Source organism: Limulus polyphemus, unplaced genomic scaffold, assembly GCF_000517525.1.
Source record: "Limulus polyphemus unplaced genomic scaffold, Limulus_polyphemus-2.1.2 Scaffold3826, whole genome shotgun sequence".
Taxonomy (NCBI): domain Eukaryota; kingdom Metazoa; phylum Arthropoda; class Merostomata; order Xiphosura; family Limulidae; genus Limulus; species Limulus polyphemus.
In genome coordinates, this window is record NW_013669436.1 from 1,457 (window position 1) to 7,735 (window position 6,279).

General features: G+C 31.9%; 1 long non-coding RNA gene across 1 annotated transcript; it reads left to right on the plus strand.

Annotated features, from left to right (window-relative positions):
- Window positions 1-760: 760 nt before the first annotated feature.
- On the plus strand, window positions 761-5,917 carry LOC106470109. Its single transcript, XR_001291471.2, has 4 exons — window positions 761-806; window positions 2,773-2,847; window positions 3,919-4,005; window positions 4,681-5,917. It is a non-coding gene; the product is annotated as an uncharacterized LOC106470109 (long non-coding RNA).
- The last annotated feature ends 362 nt before the right edge of the window (window positions 5,918-6,279 follow it).

The window sequence follows — 6,279 nt, forward strand, 5'->3', positions numbered from 1 at the left end:
ACACCCACAAAGTTTGTATTTCGTGTAAACATCCGTACAACTCCCAATCTTGTGATTACACCCACAAAGTTTGTATTTCGTGTAAACATCCGTACAACTCCCAATCTTGTGATTACACCCACAAAGTTTGTATTTCGTGTAAACATCCGTACAACTTCCAATCTTGTGATTACACCCACAAAGTTTGTATTTCGTGTAAACATTCGTACAACTTCCAATCTTGTGATAACACCCACAAAGTTTGTATTTCGTGTAAACATCCGTACAACTCCCAATCTTGCACTTGAGACTAGGGTAAACATGACTTGTGGACATACTTCTAATGTTTATAGACTAATTTTGCACCAAAATAAATCTTCTATAGGAAAAGTAATTTGCAAAAGATAATGTATTTTTACCAAAATCTTGACAAAAAAACGGAGGGAATGTCTTTTTCAAAGAAAGATTTCTCTGAAACAGGTGAACCGATAACCACAAAACTTGTATTGTTCGAAAACCCTATTACTACATCGTCGCTGATATAAAAATTAGCCCGATATATGGATAAACAAAACAGCCACTAGTTTCTGTACGATCTACTCCAGGTTTTGGGGCTAAGATTGCACGCAAAAATTAAACAGTTTGAGGAGCAGAAGAAATACAATAGGAAAATTTTTAATAAAACATAATTAATGATGAGGGTTATTCTTATTATTCTAAGAGATCTGTTTGTGTGTGATAAAGTGATTTTTTTTTGAGTTAATAAAATTCAATTTTTCAGGGAGAGGATGACAGCCAACGACTGCTTGAAACATCCATGGTTGAGGGTAGGTTTAGTCTCACCCTCATGCTACGCAAGTATGAATGAGGGTCTGTTCAAGGTCCTTCGTTTATGTAATAAAAGACCACCCTTGGGAGTCAGAAATATGTGTTTTCTCACCTAGTTCAGTCTGTTTCATTGTGGAGACCACAATCTACTCAAAGAAGCCTTTTAGCAGATTAACCCTGGAATTGTTATCCATAAAATCTTCCTTCGGATCAAACTTTAATAGGGTTATAAATATGTAAACCAACCTAGCAAAAGAAGCCTAACCGAAGTTTTTAACTATTATATTTTAGTAGACTTCATATAGATATGTATAACTGTGTAGTCCTCGAGGCATACTGATAACTTTCAGGTAAATATAGTAACCCCAACAATTAGAAGAACGACAATAAATGTGTAACTGAGCTAGCCTGAATTTTTTACTTGACTGAGTTAAAAAAAAGACCGGATACAATGTACAGCAAAGTAAAAAAAAGTCAGTCTATATAAACCAATGCAACTAACGAACGCACCAAGACAAAGAACAGCACACCTCCCTAGTTCTGTAGAAGCTCTGGAAATTCTGATCCAAACTCAGAAAACAAATAATTCCAACTATAGCAAATAGTGCTCTCACTTGGTCATTCCACAAACAAAAATAGGGAGATCACGAGAAAACAAATAGTTCCAACTATAGTAAATCGTGCTCTCGCTTGGTCATTCCACAAACAAAAATAGGGAGATCACGAGAAAACAAATAGTTCCAACTATAGTAAATCGTGCTCTCGCTTGGTCATTCCACAAACAAAAAAACTATTTGTTTTCTCGTGATCTCCCTACCAACTATAGTAAATAGTGCTCTCACTTGGTCATTCCACAAACAAAAATAGGGAGATCACGAGAAAACAAATAGTTCCAACTATAGTAAATAGTGCTCTCACTTGGTCATTCCGCAAACAAAAATAGGGAGATTATGGCCTTCAGATATTTGTAAACTTGTACACTATCGATGTTACTAGAGATCATATAGTAACCACCAAAATAGTTCTCCAGAAACACCTTTCCCGAGAGAGTTCAGAAATACTAAAGGAAAAAAAAAGAAAAAAAAACATTGGAAAGTGTATAGAAAAAGTTGCTACAACCCAGAACTGCACTCAGATAACTATATATTCGTAAAATTGTTTAAAAATCTAGGTGAATTAAAACTGTTTATCTTTCTAAACTAAAACAGGAAGAAAACATGATCTTTTCTTAAATACCACAGATCACTTTTCTGATGAAATATTTAATCGTGCAAGACTGATAGCAATTTAATAATAGTTCTTTCATGATAATTTGTTTTTAAAAAACACACTGACGTTTCGAAAACACTTACATTAAAAAACAACAGTTTATTAAACAGTAAGACCATGCGTATAGGTTTGATAGAACAGCTAACTATAGGATAATTAGGAACTGAAGTGAACGTCATACTGTTTTATTACAGCTACGATATTAGTTTAATGTTTTTCCCCTTGGGGTGCAGGTTGGCCCTGTGGTAGAGCTGTGGTTCAATATTAACATAAACTGTGTTATTTATATATACTTATCAATTTCTAAATAGCTTAATAGATGTAACTGGGTCAAAGTCAAATTCAAACATGTTATGGGTTATATATATATCAATTTCTCAGTAACTTAATTGGCTTCATTATGGCAGAGTTAAATATAAATTAATACACTGTGCGTATTAGTCTGTATATTTTGTCGTGTTTAAAAGAAGTTAAGCCTATTTCTCAAAATTAAGACGTAATATCACTATATAGTATCTTATTGTTTTATTTCTGACAATATTCCGGCTATGTCGTATTGACAATAACGTGCTTTCTTCGTTTTCGACATTTGTTTTCCACAAATAAATCAGAAGTACAAATACAAGAGTACATTTTGACAAGCACGAAATTGTAAGTACAAAATTTACTCATTTCAAAATTTTCTCGTACTTTCAGAAAGATAAAAAGATGGAAGAAACCCATTTGGATAAAACAAGGTTGAAAAGGTTCGTGATTCGTCGAAGGTGGCAGGTACGTTTTAAAGTATAATTCTTTGTTTTATAAGTGTCAAAATAAATGAGTTAATTAAAGTACGACCCCGCGTTTCGTCAATTGTTCGAATTAATTGGATTGAGCAACACGTTTAGGGTTATATTTTTAAGACCAATAATTCGGCGAAATGAATACTTCTGTAATTTTTTATGTTTGTTAATTCTATCGATCTGTTTGTGTTTTAGCATCCTTTAAGTTAGCGTTACCCAAAGTGTGGGACATGCCCTCCAGGGGGCGCAGATAATCGATTAAGTGGTTGCGATCGATTAGGGTATAATTAGTAGTGCAGTAATACAAATATTGAGCATCTTAGTATATTTTGTTTATTAATTAAAATAGTACTACAACACATGTAGTATCTTATTGTGTATTCGTGTATCACATCATTCATTCTTTCACCCATTAAAAAAAGGTGGGGGGATGAGCAAGAAACCAAATTTATTAAAGGGAGCGTGGATGTTGTAATTACTTTTGTCATCCACGATTCCTCTGCCATAAAGCAGCGTTTTCGCAATTGTTGTAATTAGCAGAGGAATCGTGAATGACAAAAGTTTGGGAAACGCTGCTTTATGTTGTTATAATCAGCAGAGGAATATATTTCACGAATGGGAAAAAAGCTCAAATGCTACGTAATGAGCCAGTGAATGAATAGAATATTTAAATTCTTCCACCTGAAATACCAATTTTATTGTTCCTCTATGAGCCTGACTTTATTTCGAACTCCCCAGGGGCTCAACGGTACGTCTGAGGGCTCACATCGCTAAAAAAGGGTCTCGATATTCGTGGCGAACACAGCACAAATAACCTATTGGGTAGCTTTTCGCTTAACAACAAAACAAACAAATAAACTATATATCTTTTTATATTCCACTGTGTTTGTACACAGAATCTCAATGGGAACAACTGACATGTTCATTTTCTTTGAGTTGTGGTGTTGCGACGTTTTTTTTTTAAGCATCATAATAAACGTAACTGTAGTTTAAACTGTGGGTGCCATATTAAAAGTTTATATTATTTTTATGTATATTTATTTATTTTATTTTTTTGCAGAAAGCTGTGAATGCATTTTTAGCCTTGAGAAGGATGGGAGCAGTTATGAAACTCTAAACTTATCTACGATTCGTCAGCTTTTAATGGGTACGTTTAGTACGAAACGATTATTATTATAATAACCTCTTAGAAAATTTCGTATTTTTGCTAGAGATCTCACCAACAGAAACTTGAAACTTCAATGGATCTGTAAGACAAAACATTCTACTGTTAGTTAACTGCCTTCCCTGCAGCTTACCACTTCAGAAATTAGGTAGCCCTCGAGTAGTTTTGCGTGAAATTCAAAACAAACAAACAAAGAAAGATCCGCCGACTTAATCTTCTTTATTCCTTCCAGGGGTAAATATGAAGGCATAATACCGAAAACCGTAATATTATGTGATATACAGAGTTCAAGCTGCAATATTGAAACCTATAAATACTTATAACGAGTTTACAGAAAAAAAAAAAGTCTCAATATAAATTTCGATATATTTTATCTTGTGTACCATAGAATATTTTTTGAAATGCACAATAGTGGGAAAAAGTATGGTTTTTGTGGCGCCATCTAGCTATGCTTTTAGTTTCTTTTTCTTTATTCGTTGAATTTTTTTTTTTCTCTGAATACATGTGTTTGGGTTTTATATCCTTCCATGTAAATTTATTAGATTTGTTTATATTTCTTGTATCGTGATCTTAATATTGATTTCATTCCTATTTTGTCCATTGAATTAGCCTCGTTTTTAGGCTTAACTCAGCTACATCTTTTTTTCTTCTTTCTAGCTTTGGATGTGCACCCAAGTGGAACCCATTGTGATCCAAAAACCCCGGTTGTTTATGATGAATTTACCTTTATTGGCCGAAACCAAATCTGCAAGAATATGCTCTTGAAAAATAAACAGATAATTAAAAAAATATATATTAAGATTCAGGAGAATTTTCAGAAATTGACATTTGTTTTTTCTCTTACATGTAGCTAAACTATATGTGTATGTGTTATTTTTTATTCTCGGATTTCCGAATTTAAGAAAGCTACTTTTGCTACGCTAAAAGTAACACGTAACACATTCTTTAAAAAAATATTAGGATATTAAACACTATGTTGTTAGCGTTTTTTATAAGTTCGTATTAACACCTAAGACTAATTTTTGATTAACAGTGTCAATCTAGTGATTATTTTCTATATCTATAAATAACCTGTTGACGAAATTACTGTATACAGTGGTAGATAGACATAGTTGACTATTCACATGTGGAATATTATAAACATTAACCATATTAAAAGTAGTTTTAACTGTATTTTTTTAATTATTCGTCATCGCTTAACATCTATTGAGTTTTGGGATAGTTTATTTAGCTTTAGCGTTGCATTACCATTATTTTTCAGCCAGATAACGGAGATCCATTCCTTTTTAACTCTTTGTGCCTTTTTTTTTTATCGTGTAAATGAGTTTGAATACAATTGTATTTATCTTGTATTATATTTATGAGAATGCTTAATGGTTGTTTAAAAGAATGTCGTAAAAAATGTGAATCTTGTAATCATATTTTAATTGGAAGAATGATGAAATGAAACGTCTACATTTGAAGTTATCTGTCTTTAATTTCTATCTCTAGTAAAATTTATTGTTGCAAAAAAAACGAATAAACAATTGTATTAGTAGATGTTATCATTTTAGTCTTTTTTATTTAATTGTCAAATTTGTTTAGAAAAATCATAGTATAAAGTCAAATCTACAAACTGATAACAAATACTTGTAATTTAGTTCCTTATTCAGACTAAACTAATCCATTATTTTTTTGTATTTTCTCGTGTATAATGAAAATGATTTATATTCTACTATATATCATTAGATGAAAATGAATATGAAGCTCTGATTTAAAATCTAATAGATTAGTAATGTACAAAAACAATTAATATATTTTTTAAATGATCTTTGTTTCTGTTGTAAGTTTTCATTCCGCGCCTCTCTCCATCCATAATCTTGTACAGAGTGTTACTCAATAATCTTTGTGTTGAATGAAAAATAAAGTGTTTCTTCTATCAACTGAAAGTGTCCTGATTCTTTCAGAAGTTTATCGTTCTCATAAGATAAGCGAGTCCTTAACAATTATTTGAAGTTGTGCTTATATTGATGTCTTTGAAATCTAATTAGAAATAGAGGATAATAAAAGTTTGTTATCAATAATGGATGACTGGTCAATAATGGATAACTGGTCAATAATGGATAACTGGTCAATAATGGATAACTGGCTTATTAAGCGTTTCTTAAGTTTTTGTTACGAGACAGAATTAAGAATTAGAGCAATTATGAGGTACAATTATAAGACAGAAAGAAGACAATAAAACAATGTTGAATACGGCTATGAAACAGAACGAAG